Consider the following 16,490-nt stretch of genomic DNA (forward strand, 5'->3'; position numbering starts at 1 on the left):
GGGCTTGGATGGAACAGCCGATGGAAACGAGGCCTGGCATACCGCAGAACGGAGGAAACAGCCTTGTGTTCGACCGGCCACATTCGAAACAGGATCCTGTTCATCGGGAGGGGTCTGGCGTACCACAAAACGGAGGAAACAGACCTCCTACGGTCGAAACAGGGGTCCTGTTGATCGGGAGGGGTGTGGCGTACCGCAAAACGGAGGAAACATACTTGTGTTGGAGCGCTACGGTCGAAACGGGGGTCCTGTTCATCGGGAGGGGTGTGGCATACCGCAAAACGGTACTCCACGGGATACTGTTCATCTCCACCGTCGACCCCCTCCAGCCTCCATGGGCTACTATTCATCCACCGTTGACCTCCTCCAGCCTCCACCTGCGACTGTTCATCCACGGGCTCCTGTTCATCCAGCCTCCACCGCGCGCTACTCCACCGGCTATTGTTCAACCAGCCCTCTCCACGGGCTCCTGTCAACCACCCTTCCACGGGCTACTGTTCATCCAGCCCTCCACCGTCTACTGTTCATCCAGCCCTCCACGGGGTGGTCCTGTTCATCCAGCCCTCCACGGGGTCCTGTTCATCCAGCCCCAACCAGCTCAATCGATCGGGGTCCTGTTCATTCAGAGGCAACACCACGGGGTCCTGTTCATCCACCTCCACCGGGAACTGTTCATCCAAACCCCCCCAGCAACGCTCACTGTTCATCCAGAGGCAGCATCGATCGGTTTCAGTTAGCAGCAGTAGCGAAGGAATCGCTCGATCGGGTTCAGTTAACAGCCATCGATCGATCACTCGGGTTCAGTAATGCGTAGCGTGCAGTGCAATCGCTCTGGTTCAGTTAGAGCCCAACGCCTCACTCGGGTTCAGTTAAAGCCCAACGCATCGCACCCACGCGCGTGCGTGTACAAGAGAAACGCGCATCGCTCGGCCCCGACCAACCACCGTAACCGGGTACATCCTGATATTTTCCTTGCCCTCGCTTCTACCACGGTTTTTTCCGTCATGGACGGCCCAAAGAATGTCATGCAGCTGCGTCTCCGGCCCGCCCAGGATGAAAAGCCCATTTTCTGTCATGATTTTTTGTCATAGAAGTAGGAGCCCACCACATCTATGATGATACCGGGTTTTGTCACAATTATCGTCATAGAAGTGTCATAAGTATGACAGAATTTTTTTTCGTTCGGCCCAAAATGTCACGGATGTGTCTTTTTTTTGTAGTGGGGGGAGAACGGTAAATGGTTTTCCTGTGAGTGGGGCTAAGACGATACATGCTGTCTGGTCTGATCAAAACAGTGGCTTACAATGGTACGTACCGGGCCATTTGTCTTGGCAATTAGAATCTCTAATCGTTAGTAGACGAGATTAATTAGTTTAATAAACTAAAAATGTCAGCGTAATCCATATTGTCAATGCATGAATGTGACTGTGAGTCTCGTTTAACACTGCACGCGATCCGCGATTAAACTTACTTGATTAGATTAAAAGAGCGGAGCTAGGTAACACCTATTTGTTGCATTAAACGTCTATAAAGAATTGTCAACATGGACATCTAATTGTGCGCAGAATAGTTAGTTTGCTCACTTGATTAGATTAAAAGAGCGGAGCTAAGTAACATCTATTTGTTGCATTAAACGTCTATAAAGAATTGTCAACATGGACATCTAATTGTGTGCAGAATAGTTAGTTTGCTAAACTAGCCAAACAATCCAGCCGAGCGAGCTGGCAGAATTTACAGTGGTCTAACTTGTGCTCGGGGCCAGTTGGTACAATTTTCAACCTGTTCTAAATTGCGTCCTCTCTAGGCGATGGGTCGCGGGACATCTACTGCGCATGCGGAGGAATCCAGGACCAAACCGGGTACATTACGCGGCCAATACAGCCCGCTGAATAACAAACGCATCGCTCCTATACATTGTGCCATTAATGTGAGACGATGATCCACATGCAACCGACTGGTGAGGATATGCATATCACTGAACGCCGTGCACCAAAGAAGCTTTCTGAACCAAACGGGGCTTCAATCTCAATATGCACTAGCAAATGCACACCATAGATTCCAACACCATACACACGATATGCACTTTATATACATGCACGGAGTGTGTGAGAAACAACAGGTAACACATTATAACTGTATGATAGAGTCTTGAAACATACTTTCGCCCCGCTTTATATATAAAGCAACAACCGACATAGTACACGGCCGCACGATACAAGGTAATGGGTAGCCCTCAAACACCAATCCCAAGATCACCAGTCCACGCAAGACGCACGCGACTCCGCAGGCCCGTTGATGAGAGGGGCCAACAAGGCCCCCACTAATTTGGGACCCCCAAATTAGTAGCTAATAGGTGTATGTACATGTTTCACTAGGGAAGTATAGGAGCAGGTGCCCAGGAAAACAACCGTTACCTGAAGATAAAGAGGCTTTTTGATCCGTACCTTCCACCGGATCTCTAAGGCCCTAGATTACCTTTTTTTACTACAACCACGATCGCTGGTTTCATTTTCTCTTTAAATCCCGGTCGGTGAAAGGCAGAAATCACATATTTGACCTGAGGACGATATCAAATCATGATCTGACATGGCTCCGAAAAAATTTCACGTTGCCGACCCTTTGGAGTGGCGCCCGACAGCTAGGCGCCGCACCGTATGGTGCAGCACCTTTGCCTTAGGCATCGTACCTCCTACCAGCGTGGCAGCCCGGGGCCAGGCGTGACCCCATAGACAGTTGTGCAACGCCTAAGCGCTAGGCGCCACACTTGTAATATGCAGCGCCTAGCCCTTAGGCGCTACACACTGACTTAAAGCGCATCGGCCCAGCCCGACCAGGCAGTTCTTCCCCCTCTCCGCTCTCTGGGCAGAGAGCAGTGGCGGCGCCCCCATCGAATCCCCCCACATCCCTCTCAGATCTGAAGATTTGATCCGTGGATTCGATCTCCAATCCCTCCTACTAGGTAAACTCCTCTGTTCCTTTTCTTTTCCTCCGTAAATTTGTTGCCATTTTAGAGATTTGTCCAAGATTTGATGCAACCCTTGATTTGCTTGATTTGCTTGATTTCGGATGTGTAGGCATAGTGGTAGTACCTTAGTGTTGTTGATTAGTTCACAATATATGATTCTTGTTAGTGAAACCCTAAATTGTTTAGTTCTTTTAGATATATATGAGATGCCTATTTTTATAGATAACTATGAGATGTTGAGTTTTGTAGACATATATGAGATGTTTAGTTTTGTTTAGATATATATTAGATGTTGAGTTTATTTGAAATATGAGATGTTGAGTTTATTTGAACACATATGACATATTCATTGTGTGAGAAGGAGATGTTGAGATTCTTGTAGTTGAACACATATGACATATTGATTGTGTGAGAAGGAGATGTTGAGATTCTTGTAGTTGAACACATATTAGATGTTTAGTGTATACCGATATTTGAGATGAAGATGAACTCATACATGTTTATTGTTTGAACTTTGTAAGGATGGTTTGGCTTCTCGACGATGTCTACGACACACAACACCGGGCCTTCATGATGCGCGAGAAGGAGATCGTAAAAATGCGTAATCTAAATATTTTGCAAATTTGCCTTTAGTTGAAATTGAAATGCCTAAGATTTTTCATTACTTGTTTTTTGCAGAAGCTTGAACCTCTGAAGATTCGGTATCACGGGGTCTCTGGTCCTGCCATGCCGTACGATGAGCGGTACACACCCTACATCCAGCAGGTAGGACTCCTCCCGTGGATTCAGTTGGTCAGCCGGTCCACGCCGAACCTCAACGCTCCACTGGTGACCTCTCTTGCTGATCGGTGGAGGCCAGAGATGCACAGTTTCCAACTTCGGACTGGGGAGATGACCGTGACGCTTGAGGATGTCGCCTTGATCACCGGGCTTCCTATCGACGGGAGGCCTCTATGTATGAGCACCGATTCTGATGGGTGGCATGAGCAGATGATTGCTCTTATCGCTATGGCTCCTACCGAGGCTGAGGCTGATGTAGAGGAGGGAGAAGAGAAGAAGAAGAAGGAAAGGAAAGCAGCCAGAGCTGCTTTCACGTGGATTCAAAATAACTTTGCCACTTGCCCTGCGGATGCCACTTATGATGTGATCCAGACACATGCTCGTGTCTATATGTGGTACGTTGTCTCGAGGACTTTGTTTCCTGACTCCACGGGCAAGAATGCTCCATGGATGTGGCTGAAGGCATTGGCCGTCTTCGATAGCGGATGGAGCTGGGGTTCAACGACTCTTGCCTACTTGTACCGACAGGTAGTTGGTTTGATTTGCTATCAAGTCATTTATTCATTAGCAATGCAACCTTGCTGTCAAGTTAACATTGTATTCTTTCATATGCAGCTGGACGATGCGTGTTGCAGGATCATAGGTAGTGCAGGCATTGGTGGTAATATGCTTCTGCTTTCTGTATGGACCTGGGAGCGTCTGCCTGTTGGACGCCCGAAGAGCGTCAAGTTTAATCCTTGGGATGAAGATGGCGAATTACGGCACCCCACTTGGGCTTACAAGTGGGATGTGGTATCCGAGATGACGAACGATGTCAATCTCATGTACCAAAAGTACATTGCCAAGTTGGACACGATAACGCCTGAGCAGGTAACGAGGTCATTACTTCAGTCATTTCTCATGCTTGCCTAAAAAATAGTCATCAATTTTGCATTGTTGCCCTATTTCATAGGTGGTATGGCAGCCATATGGCGCCAATGACAGACTTGGGTACACCGAGGAGTCTGCCATCAACCCGATGTGCTTGCGCGATAGGGATCTCTGGCTTATGCGGTGCCCACTAATATGCAACTGGGCGGTTGAGTTTCATTTGCCACATCGCGTGTTTCGTCAGTTTGGTCTGTTCCAGCCTCACCCGCCGGAATGGGTGGATACGGACAAAGCACTTCATAGGTAAGAGAGCATGAACCGTATTGACTAAGCATCGCCACTCCTTCTTGATTTTGCTAATGTTTGGTTTTGTACCATGCAGGTTGGAAGTGTACGATCATAAGCATAGTTCGGGCATACAAAATATCTCCGCCCTTCCGTCCATGATTTCTTTCGGTCGGTGGACAACTTCACCTTGCAAACATATCCACACCAACATGGCGGGATGTTGACATATTTCTCCTTCACCTTGTCCAAAGATGCGTCCTCCCACTTGTTCGGCATGTCTTCTTACATATTTCTCCTTCACCTTGTCCAAAGATGCGTCCTCCCACTTGTTCGGCATGTCTTCTTAGTTAGCACACAGTGGCCTCGTCATGTAACCGGATGAAGCCATGCCTACAAAACCGAGAATTCTTGGTTAACCCTAACCCCCACTTAACAATAACCACAACCCTAACCATAGCATAACCCTAACACCAACATCAAACACACATAACCCTAACCTAGCATACTATGAAGCCTAACCATACCTAATCAGCAAAGAAACATAACATGATTCAACACAAATTTCCAAATCCAAGCCAAAACTAGGGTTTCCCCAAACTAGCAAGATTTGATCAAATGTGACAATTCCTATGGATGAAAACGAGGGGATCGGAGGAGATTACCTTAAGGGAGGGGTTGGCTTCGATATCCACATGATGAACACAAACACATGTTCTTCCCATCCCTACAATAATAAAAACACACATATATCAAGTAAGTACTTAACCAAGTATTTGCACAAAATACATAAGCCCTAACATAGATATGAAACAACAACCCTAGCCCCCACTTAACAATAACAACAACCCTAACAATAGCATAACCCTAACCCTAACCCCAACATAAAAACACACATAACCCTAACCCTAGCATAGTATGAAACCTAACCCTACCAAATTAGCAAAGAAACATAACATGTTTGAAGACAAATTTCCAAATCCAAGCCAAAACTGGAGTTTCCCCAAACTAGCAAGATTTGAGCAAATGTGACAATTCCTATGGATGAAAAAGAGGGGATCAGAGGAGATTACCTTAAGGGAGGGGTTGGCTTCGAAATCCACGGACAAATACTCCGGATTTGCAAGATTTGAGAAGGATTTGAGAGGGGGGAGAGGGGTGGGGGGAAGGGGGAGAGAGGGGGGAGGGGGAGAGAGGGGGGCGCTTTACTTCAGCTTGTGGGTGGGGTGGGGTGAGGGGGTGGGGCCAGCCAAAGTGGCAAACAGACAGTGCAGCGCCTAAGGGCCAGGCGATGCACATTACAAGTGTGGCGCCTAAGAGATAGGTGCTGCACTGCTGTCTGTGGGGCCGCGCCTGGCCTCGGGCTGCCACGCTGGCCAAATATGCGACGCCTTAGACAAAGGCGCTGCACAGTAGGGTGCGGCGCCTTGCTGTCGGGCGCCACTTGAAAGGGTCAGCAGCGTGATTTTTTTTGAAAGTAGTTCAAAATTTGAATTGTTTTCGTCCACATGTCAAATATGTGTTTTCTGCCTCGGTGAAATGCAGCTTCATGTTCGCGTTGACCTGGCCCTATCCGCCGATTGAGAAGTCTACTCGCTGCCGTCTGTCCGGTAAGAAGATTTGCTTAAACTCAAGATTTGTTTGATCTCTTTTTTTGCGGGTAGATTTGTTTAAATTCGTGTTAGTTTGATTTAGGTAAGGGTGATCTTTCATATGATATATTTGAACCTAGGCTTTTTGGTTGTTTCTAGCCATTATTGGCAATGAGCATTACAAGTAGCAGTGTTTGGTAATTATTAAATTACGGCATTAACCATTTTATTTTGGATTGATTGATAATTAATGCATTACTCTATGCCCCGAGAGTTCGGATAGATTTATAAAACTATTATAATATTTACCCCTACTGTTTTTGTGTGTGCACATGATTAATCTACTGTAGTAATCAAGTTTTATAGCTTTTGTTTCAATAAAGTGCCAAGTAGAACCTTTGGGAAGACTTGGGTGGAAGTTAATGTGATCTTGCTGTAAAAAACAGAAACTTTGCGCTCACGAGTTTAGCTGTCATTTTTTACAGAAGAGTGAGTTTAAGTTGATTTTTTAAGAAGATTAATAGACAAATTCCTCAGGTCCACCAATTTATTTCAGAATTTTTGGAGTTCCAGAAGTATACATTTGATACAGATTACTACAGACTGTTCTGTTTTTGACAGATTCTGTTTTCTATGTGTTGTTTGCTTATTTTGATGAATCTATGAGTAATATCGGAGGGTATGAACCATAGAGAAGCTGGAATACAGTAGATATTACACCAACATGAATTTAGAATGAGTTCACAACAGTACCAAAAGTGGTTTTATTTTTTTATACTAACGGAGCTTACGAGTTTTCTGTTAAGTTTTGTGTTGTGAAGTTTTCAAGTTTTGGGTAAAGATTTGATGGACTATGGAATAAGGAGTGGCAAGAGCCTAAGATTGGAGATTCCCAAGGCACCCCAAGGTAATATTCAAGGATAACCAAGAGCCTAAGCTTGGGGATGCCCCGGATGGCATCCCCTCTTTCGTCTTCGTTCATCGGTAACTTTACTTGGAGCTATATTTTTATTCACCACATGATATGTGTTTTGCTTGGAGCATCATTTTATTTTATTTAGCTTTGCTTTCTGTTGTATAGAATAATGTTTTGCATCTTTATTTTCAATAAAAATGTCAAGGATAGCCTTTACCATGCTTATTTTGCAAGTATACATGTTGCTGTTTCAAAACAGAAAGTTTACCGTTGTTGCAAAAAATTCCCTAGAAAAATCAGAATGTGATTAAATGTTGAAACCTTTTGCATAATAAGATCTGATAAATTTACTACAGTGGGAATTTTCTTTCATAATTTTTGGAGCTAGGGAAGTATGGATCTTGCTGCATTCTTTACAGACTGTCCTGTTTAGGCAGATTGTTGTTATGTTTGCATTGTTTGCATATGTTTGCGTCTTTAATGATTCAATTTGAGGATAGGACTATTAAATATGCAGAGGCATTTAGTATGCAATGTTGAATAATAATTTTAGTGATTTGCTACAGTATAGTACGATAAGGTTTTTGCATTGGTTTATGCTAACTTATCTCACGAGTCCTTGTTGAGTTTTGTGTGGATGAAGCTTTTGAGATTTAGGAAGACCGTGATATGAGAGGAATTAAGGAGACACAAAAGATCAAGCTTGGGGATGCCCAAGGCACCCCAAGATAATATTTCAAGAAGTCTCAAGCGTCTAAGCTTGGGGATGCCCCGGTTGGCATCCCACCTTTCTTCTTCGACAACTATCGGTTAGTATCAGTTGATCCTAAGTTTTTGCTTCTTCACGTGATGTTTGCTATCCTTGAAATGTCGTTTTATTTTGTTTTGCTTGCTGTTTGAATAATATCCCAAGATCTGAAATTCTTAAGTGGGAGAGAGTCATCACATAGCTACATAATTATTTAACTACTCATTGATCTTCACTTATATCTTTTTGGAGTAGTTTGTCATTTACTCGTGTGCTTCACTTATATCCTATGAGTAAATGGTTGAATGATTTGAATGTCATAAATCTAAAATTATATATGTTTCATATGCCTTTCCCATGGGGAGTAATGCCTTCACATATAAGAAGTACAGGTGGTAAATTTATTGAAGGTTAGCAAACATTGTATTGGTCACTTGAACAATTCATGTAAGAATATTGAAGGAAGAGAGATTTCACATATAAATATACTATCTTGGACATCTTCTATGATTGTGAGCCCCATTAATTATTTTCAAACCTGAGCAAATTAGTTGAAGTTGGACAAGGAAGACAACATAATGAGTTATGCTTGGGTATATTTGTATAGAAGTTATATTGTTATGGATCCTCTAACATGTGGTGCTTGCTATTTAGAATCCTTTGCTAGCCAAAATATTTGTACTAAGCGGGAATACTTCTTGTGCATCCAAATTCCTTGAACCAAGTTTCTTCCATGAGTGTCCACCATATCTACCTATATGCGGTATTTACCTGCCGTTCCAAGTAAATTTGCATGTGCCAAACTCTAAACCTTCAAATAATAATCTGTTTTGTATGCACGAATCGCTCATGTAGCGACTAGGGGCTGTCAGTATCTTCCATGCTAGGTGGGTTATTCTCACGATGAGTGGACTCCGCTCATCATTCACGAGAAAATGGCTGGTAACTGGGATGCCCATTCCTATGATCAAAAGATCAAAAATAAATTTGCTAATAATTTAAACAAAACTCCCCCTGGAATGTTGATAGTTGGACGGTACCCGTTGTTTCGGACAAGCCGTGGAGTGCGAATGTTGGTGGAGGGGGAGTAAAAACTTTACCTTTCTGCGTGTGAACCGCCTATAATGTATCTAGTATGGAAGATATTGGGAACTCTTGGTCGTTATGTTGACAATGAAAGCATACCTCTCAAAATTATTTTCTCTGTTTTCGCTTTGAGCTCTGACACCTCTGCAAATCCATGCTTCCCTCTGCGAAGGGCCTATCTTTTACTTTTATGCAAGAGTCAGTAGTATTCATTCTCATTCCAACCTACTCTTTAGTTGGCAAGCATCATGTGATGGAAAGATCTAAGCATATATGGCCATTCAAATATATTTAAGCATGAATTATTACTGTTGACATTACCCATGAGGTAAAAGGTTGGGAGGCGAAACATTAAGCCCCTATCTTTCTCTGTGTTCGATGAATACCATTTGTTCTAAAAATATGCTTTGAGTGGTAGCAAACATGGAAGACTAAATGATAGTTGAGTATGTGAAGTTTGCTAAATCAAAGCTCTGACATAGACTCTTCCTGAAAATAAGATGAATTGTAATTGTTTGATGACTAATAACATGGTTTGTTAGTTTTCAAGAAAGTTTATGATCTATACTTTAACATGTGAATAGTTTGTTACTTTATCATGAAAAGTTCTATGAGTTGAGCTACTGTTATGACATATAATGGTGCTAGAAAAGGTGATTGAAATTATCATTGATCAAACTTGTGCACCTGCTAGCATTCACACTTCATAAATTATTTCTTTTATCATTTACCTACTCGACGACGAGCAGGAATTAAGCTTGGGGATGCTGATACATCTCCAACGTATTTATAATTTATGAAGTATTCATGCTATTATATTATCCATCTTGGTTTAATGGGCTTTACTATGCACTTTTTTATTATTTTTGGGACTAACCTATTAACCCAGAGCCCAGTGCCAGTTTCTGTTTTTTCCCTTGTTTCAGTGTTTCGCAGAAAAGGAATGTCAAACGAAGTCCAAACGGAATGAAACCTTCGGGAGAGTTATTTTTGGAACGGAAGCAATCCAGAAGACTTGGAGTGTACGTAAGGGAAGCAACGAGGAAGGCACGAGGCAGGGGGCGTGCCCACCCCCCTGGGCGCGCCCTCCACCCTCGTGGGCCCCTCGTGGCTCCCCTGACGTATTTCTTCCTCCTATATATACCAATATACCCTAAAACCATCGGGGAACAGAATAGACCGGGAGTTCCGCCGCCGCAAACCTCGGTAGCCACCAAACACCAATCGGGACCCTATTCCGGCACCCTGCCGGAGGGGGAATCCCTCACCGGTGGCCATCTTCATCATCCCGGCGCTCTCCATGACGAGGAGGGAGTAGTTCACCCTCGGGGCTGAGGGTATGTACCAGTAGCTATGTGTTGGATCTCTCTCTCTCTCTCTCGTGTTCTTGAGGTGGTACGATCTTGATGTATCGCGAGCTTTGCTATTATAGTTGGATCTTATGATGTTTCTCCCCCTCTACTCTCTTGTAATGGATTGAGTTTTCCCTTTGAAGTTATCTTATAGGATTGAGTCTTTAAGGATTTGAGAACACTTGATGCATGTATGTCTTGCATGTGCGTATCTGTGGTGACAATGGGATATCACGTGATCCACTTGATGTATGTTTTGGTGATCAACTTGCGGGTTCCACCCATGAACCTATGCATAGGGGTTGGCACACGTTTTCGTCTGACTCTCCGGTAGAAACTTTGGGACACTCTTTGAAGTACTTTGTGTTGGTTTGAATAGATGAATCTGAGATTGTGTGATGCATATCGTATAATCATACCCACGGATACTTGAGGTGACATTGGAGTATCTAGGTGACATTAGGGTTTTGGTTGATATGTGTCTTAAGGTGTTATTCTAGTACGAACTCTTGAATAGATCGATCCGAAAGAATAACTTTGAGGTGGTTTCGTACCCTACCATAATCTCTTCGTTTGTTCTCCGCTATTAGTGGCTTTGGAGTGACTCTTTGTTGCATGTTGAGGGATAGTTATGTGATCCAATTATGTTATTATTGTTGAGAGAACTTGCACTAGTGAAAGTATGAACCCTAGGCCTTGTTTCCTAGCATTGCAATACCGTTTACGCTCACTTTTATCATTAGTTACCTTGCTGTTTTTATAATTTTAGATTACAAAAACCTATATCTACCATCCATATTGCACTTGTATCACCATCTCTTCGCCGAACTAGTGCACCTATACAATGTACCATTGTATTGGGTGTGTTGGGGACACAAGAGACTCTTTGTTATTTGGTTGCAGGGTTGCTTGAGAGAGACCATCTTCATCCTACGCCTCCCACGGATTGATAAACCTTAGGTCATCCACTTGAGGGAAATTTGCTAATGTCCTACAAACCTCTGCACTTGGAGGCCCAACAACGTCTATAAGAAGAAGGTTGTGTAGAAGAGTGTTGCTTGAGGTCTTGGAAGGCTTGGTCGGCCTCCGGGGTCCACTCAAACGGGCCTTTATTCTTCATCAGTTTGAAGAAGGGCAAGGCGCGTTCTCCCAGTTTGGAGATGAAGCGTCCTAATGCAGTCACCCGACCGGCCAGCTTCTGCATTTCTCTGAGGGTCTGCGGTGGGCTCATGTCTTCGATGGCCTTGATCTTCTCCGTGTTCGCCTCGATCCCTTTGTGGGATATGAGGAAACCCAGCAACTTGCCGGAAGGAACACCGAACACACACTTCTTCGGGTTAAGCTGCAAGTTCACCTGGCACAGGCTCTCGAAGGTCTCTTCCAAGTCTTGGAACAGGGTCCTCGCCTCCCGAGATTTCACCACGATGTCGTCGACGTAGGCCTCTGTGTTTCTCCCGAGCTGTCGCCCAAAGGCGATGTGCATCAATCGTTGGAAGGTCGCGCCCGCGTTGCGCAGCCCGAAGGGCATGCAGGTGTAGCAGTACACCCCACACGGGGTCAGGAAGGCTGTCTTCTCTACATCTTCGACCGCCATCTTGATCTGGTGATACCCTGAGAACGCATCCAGGAAGCACAGCAAGTCGCACTCGGCGATGGAGTCGACGATCTGGTCGATGCGTGGGAGAGGGAACGGGTCTTGCGGGCACGCCTTGTTGAAGTTGGTGAAGTCGTCGCACATTCGTTCCTTCCCGCCTTTCTTCGGTACTATGACGGGGTTCGCCAGCCATGTGGGGTATCGAACCTCACGAATGGTACCCGCGGCCTCCAACTTGCGGGTCTCTTGGACGATGAAGGCTTGCTTCTTCGTGGATTGCCGCCTCGCTCATTTCTCTACAGGGCGCATGTTGGGGCACACCCTTAAGTGATGCTGAATCACCTCTCTCGGAACCCCCACCGGCTGATTGGGCTCCCACGCAAATATATCCTTGTTTGCGCGCAAGAACTTCACCAACGCCTCTTCTTGGATGGAATCGAGGGCGGCTCCTATGGTGAAGGTGGCTCCTGAGGACCCGTCCTCATCGACCGGCACCTGCTTGGTTTCTGCCTTGTCTTGGGTGAACAGCTGCTTCTTCTTGGTAGGCGCGGCCTCCTTGGCCTCGGGGGTACCGGCGTCGGCGGGCTATGCCGCCGCTGCGGTCTTGAAGGCAAGCTTGAGTGCCGCCACGGCCTCCTTGGTGTCCCCCTTGATCGTGAGGACACCTTTGCTTCTAGGCATCTTCATGAGGTTATAGGCCGGATGAGTCGCTGCCATGAACTGGGCCAGAGCTGGGTACCCGAGGATGGCGTTGTACGGGAGGCCGATGCGGGCGACGTCGAAGTCAACCAACTCGGTGCGGTAGTTGTCGCGCATGCCAAAGGTGATGGGGAGGCGGATCTGCCCCAGAGAGTGGGCAGCGCCGCCACCAACCCCTGAGAAAGGCTTGCTGAGGCTGAGCCGCTCGGGCGGCACGTGAAGGAGGCCGAAGGCTTCCATGGAGAGCAAGTTGAGGCCAGCGCCGCCATCGATGAGGCTCTTGGTGACGGCCACGTGGCAGATGGTGGGCGTGCAGAGCATCGGAAGCATGCCCGAGCCGGCGGTGGAGTCGGGGTGGTCTTCTGAGCTGAAGGTGAAGTCGGCCTCAGGCGCAGCCCCGCCGGGCGGAGCCCCCGAGCGCTTGGAAGCGGCGCCAACCTGGCGGAGGAACGGCTTAATGTGGCGATCCGAAGGAGGCGCCTGAGAGCCTCCTAGCAGGGCCGCGACCGCGTGGTCCGCCGGTGTCGCGTAGCGTGCGGTGAAGAGGTCGCGTAGCTCCTCCCAAGGCGCCACCGTGGATCCAGGGAGGTTGAGCAGCGAGGCGTGCGGCTCGCCGGCGAGGGCCATGGGGAGCCAGTTGGCCATGACCTTGTCATCGCCCCCGGCCTCGAGGACGGCCTCCTCGTATGCTAGCAGGAAACCAGTTGGGTCCGCCGCGCCGTCGTAGCGCGGCATCTCCGGCTTGAACTTGGTTGGCCACCGCACACGCCGCAGGGCGGGGGCCAGGGCTCGGAGCCCCCTGGCCCCGTCGTCGATGCTGGCCGCCGGAGGTGATGACGGTGCGCCGGCCATGCGGGCGGAGCGTAGATCGACGGAAGAGAAACCTCGGCGCACCCCTACCTGGCGCGCCAAATGTCAGATCTGGGGTTCCGGCAAAACCCTTAAGGTTCGAACTCTGGGGTGCACGCGAAGTTCTTTCCCTCCTACCGATCTACGCCCTAGCTCGCTAAGATCTCACGGACGAACTCGACGAACTCGCAACACAGAAAGACACGAGATTTATACTGGTTCGGGCCACCGTTGTGGTGTAATACCCTACTCCAGTGTGGTGGTGGTGGATTGCCTCTTGGGCTGATGATGAACAGTACAAGGGGAAGAACAGCCTCCTGAGGTTGAGGCGTTCTTGTGCTCGTCGAACTTGTGCGGGTGAGGACTCGATGCCCCCTACTGTGGTGTCTAGCTCTACTTATATAGGCCCTGGTCCTCTCCCCAAATATTCAGCGGGAAGGGAGCCAACAACGGCGGGCAAATTTGAAAGGGGACAGCTAGTACAAGCTATCCTGACAAAAGTGGTCTTCGCCTGCAAAAGGCTCTGGTGATGATGCCGTCTTGGGCTCCATGGTGACCTCCGTCTGGCCGTCCTGCTGGTCTTCGGTCTTGTTGCACCGATATGGAAACCTTTGCTTGATGCCTCGATACTCCGTGCCTGCGCCTACCTCCTTAGCACCAAAGAGGAAACAAGGACGCGCCGCGCGCTGGCGCCCGCCTGGTGTCGACCGTCACTGCTCACGTCATGAGAGCCTCGCGAGGTTCTCCCCGCCTTGATATCTGCGCTCCTCATGAGCCTACCGAGCGCGGCGGCTCCTGAGGAAGTCTTGCGTCATCCGCCTCACGAGGCTTGGCCCCTTGCGAAGGTCTTGAACGCCTTGTCGATGAAGATGGGTCGTACAGCCCGCTAGCTTAGCCATGCCGTGGGCCGCAAGCAGGCAAATCTGGGGACCCACGTTCCCAGAATGCCGACAACAACCTCTAGTGTGATTGAGCCCGTACAATGGGCCTCTACACCTGGTATGACTCCTTTGAAGGTAGTCTTCGTTGGCTTGATCCTTGATGGATTAATGCTCATTTTGCGCACTGTGTCTTGATAGAGCAGACTGAGGCTGCTACCACCGTCCATGAGGACTCGCGTTAGGTGGAATCCATCAATGATTGGGTCCAGGACTAGTGCGGCTGATCCACCATGCCGGATACTGGTCGGGTGATCCCGACGATCAAAAGTGATCGGGCACGATGACCACGGGTTGAATTTTGGGGTGACTGGCTCTATCGCATAAACGTCCCTTAGTGCGCACTTGCGCTCCCTTTTGGGGATGTGTGTAGCATATATCATGTTCACCGTTTTGACTTGAGGGGGGAACTTCTTCTGCCCCCCTGAGTTCGGTTGTCGGGGCTCTTCGTCATCGTCCTCACTTTGCGATCCCTTTTCCTTGTTATCGGCGTTTAACTTGCCGGCCTGTTTGAAGACCCAACAATCCCTGTTGGTATGATTGGCTGGTTTGTATGGGGTGCCATGTATCTGGCATGGACGATCGAGTATGCGGTCCAAGCTGGATGGTCCCTGATTGTTCCTTTTATACGGCTTTTTCTGCTGACCGGACTTGGAGCCGCTGAATCCGGTGTTAACTGTAGTGTCATCGGTATTATCGCCATTGCTTCGGCGCTTGTGTCTGTTACGTCAGAGCTTGCCGTTGCTGTTTTTGACCTCAAAGGGGCCCGCCTTGCTGGCTTTGTTTTTGCTACGAGCCAGCCAACTATCCTCACCCGCGCAAAAGCGGGTCATGAGTGCCGTGAGGGCTGCCATAGATTTGGGCTTTTCTTGGCCGAGATGGCGGGCGAGCCATTCGTCAAAGATGTTATGTTTAAAGGCCGCTAGGGCTTCATCCGGACAGTCAACGATCTGGTTCTTTTTAGTTAGGAATCTAGTCCAGAATTTCCTGGCTGACTCTCCAGGCTGTTGGACTATGTGACTTAAGTCATCGGCGTCTGGTGGCCGGACGTATGTACCTTGGAAGTTGTCAAGAAAAGCTTCTTCCAAGTCCTCCCAGCTGCCGATGGAATTTTCACGCAGGCTGTTTAACCAGTGCCGGGCTGGCCCTTTGAGCTTTAGTAGGAGGTATTTGATAGCATGGAGGTCATCTCCGCGGGCCATGTGAATCTGGAGAATAAAATCCTCGATCCATACCGCGGGATCGGTTGTTCTGTCGTATGATTCTATATTGACGGGTTTGAACCCTTCGAGGAATTCATGGTCCATTACTTCATCAGTGAAGCAAAGAGGGTGTGCGGCGCCTCTATATCTGGCCGCATTGCGCCGTAGCTCCGATGGAGTTCGTCTGCGGTTATCGGCTCGGGTGTGACTAGGTTTGTCACACCCGAATAGGTAGCCATCATCACGTGTCGGGGGACGTCCTCGCGATCCATAAATCGATCGGGTATGTCCTGCTCTACTATCCAGGGTCTGCCGGAGGTCGTATGTATGAACCCGAGCTGTTTCGTCTCTATTTTTACGAGGCGGTGGGGCAGGCTGCTGTTCGGCCTAAGTTGCCGCTCTATCCCGACACACGTGGTGGTCGGTCCGCCGCACTGTCCCGACCGCGTAGTGGTCGATCGGCTGCATTACGCGAGGGAGGTATGGGCTCCGGCGCCTCTTCATCGAACTGAGGTAGCAACCTTTGCTTCGGGTAACTCTTGGTTGGTCGTCTGAGGCCGTATTCTTCGGCTGCCAAGACATCAGTCCATCTGTCGACGAGCAGATCTTGGTCA

The sequence above is a fragment of the Aegilops tauschii genome, chromosome 4 (genome assembly GCF_002575655.3).
Source record: "Aegilops tauschii subsp. strangulata cultivar AL8/78 chromosome 4, Aet v6.0, whole genome shotgun sequence".
NCBI classification, from domain to species: Eukaryota; Viridiplantae; Streptophyta; class Magnoliopsida; order Poales; family Poaceae; genus Aegilops; species Aegilops tauschii.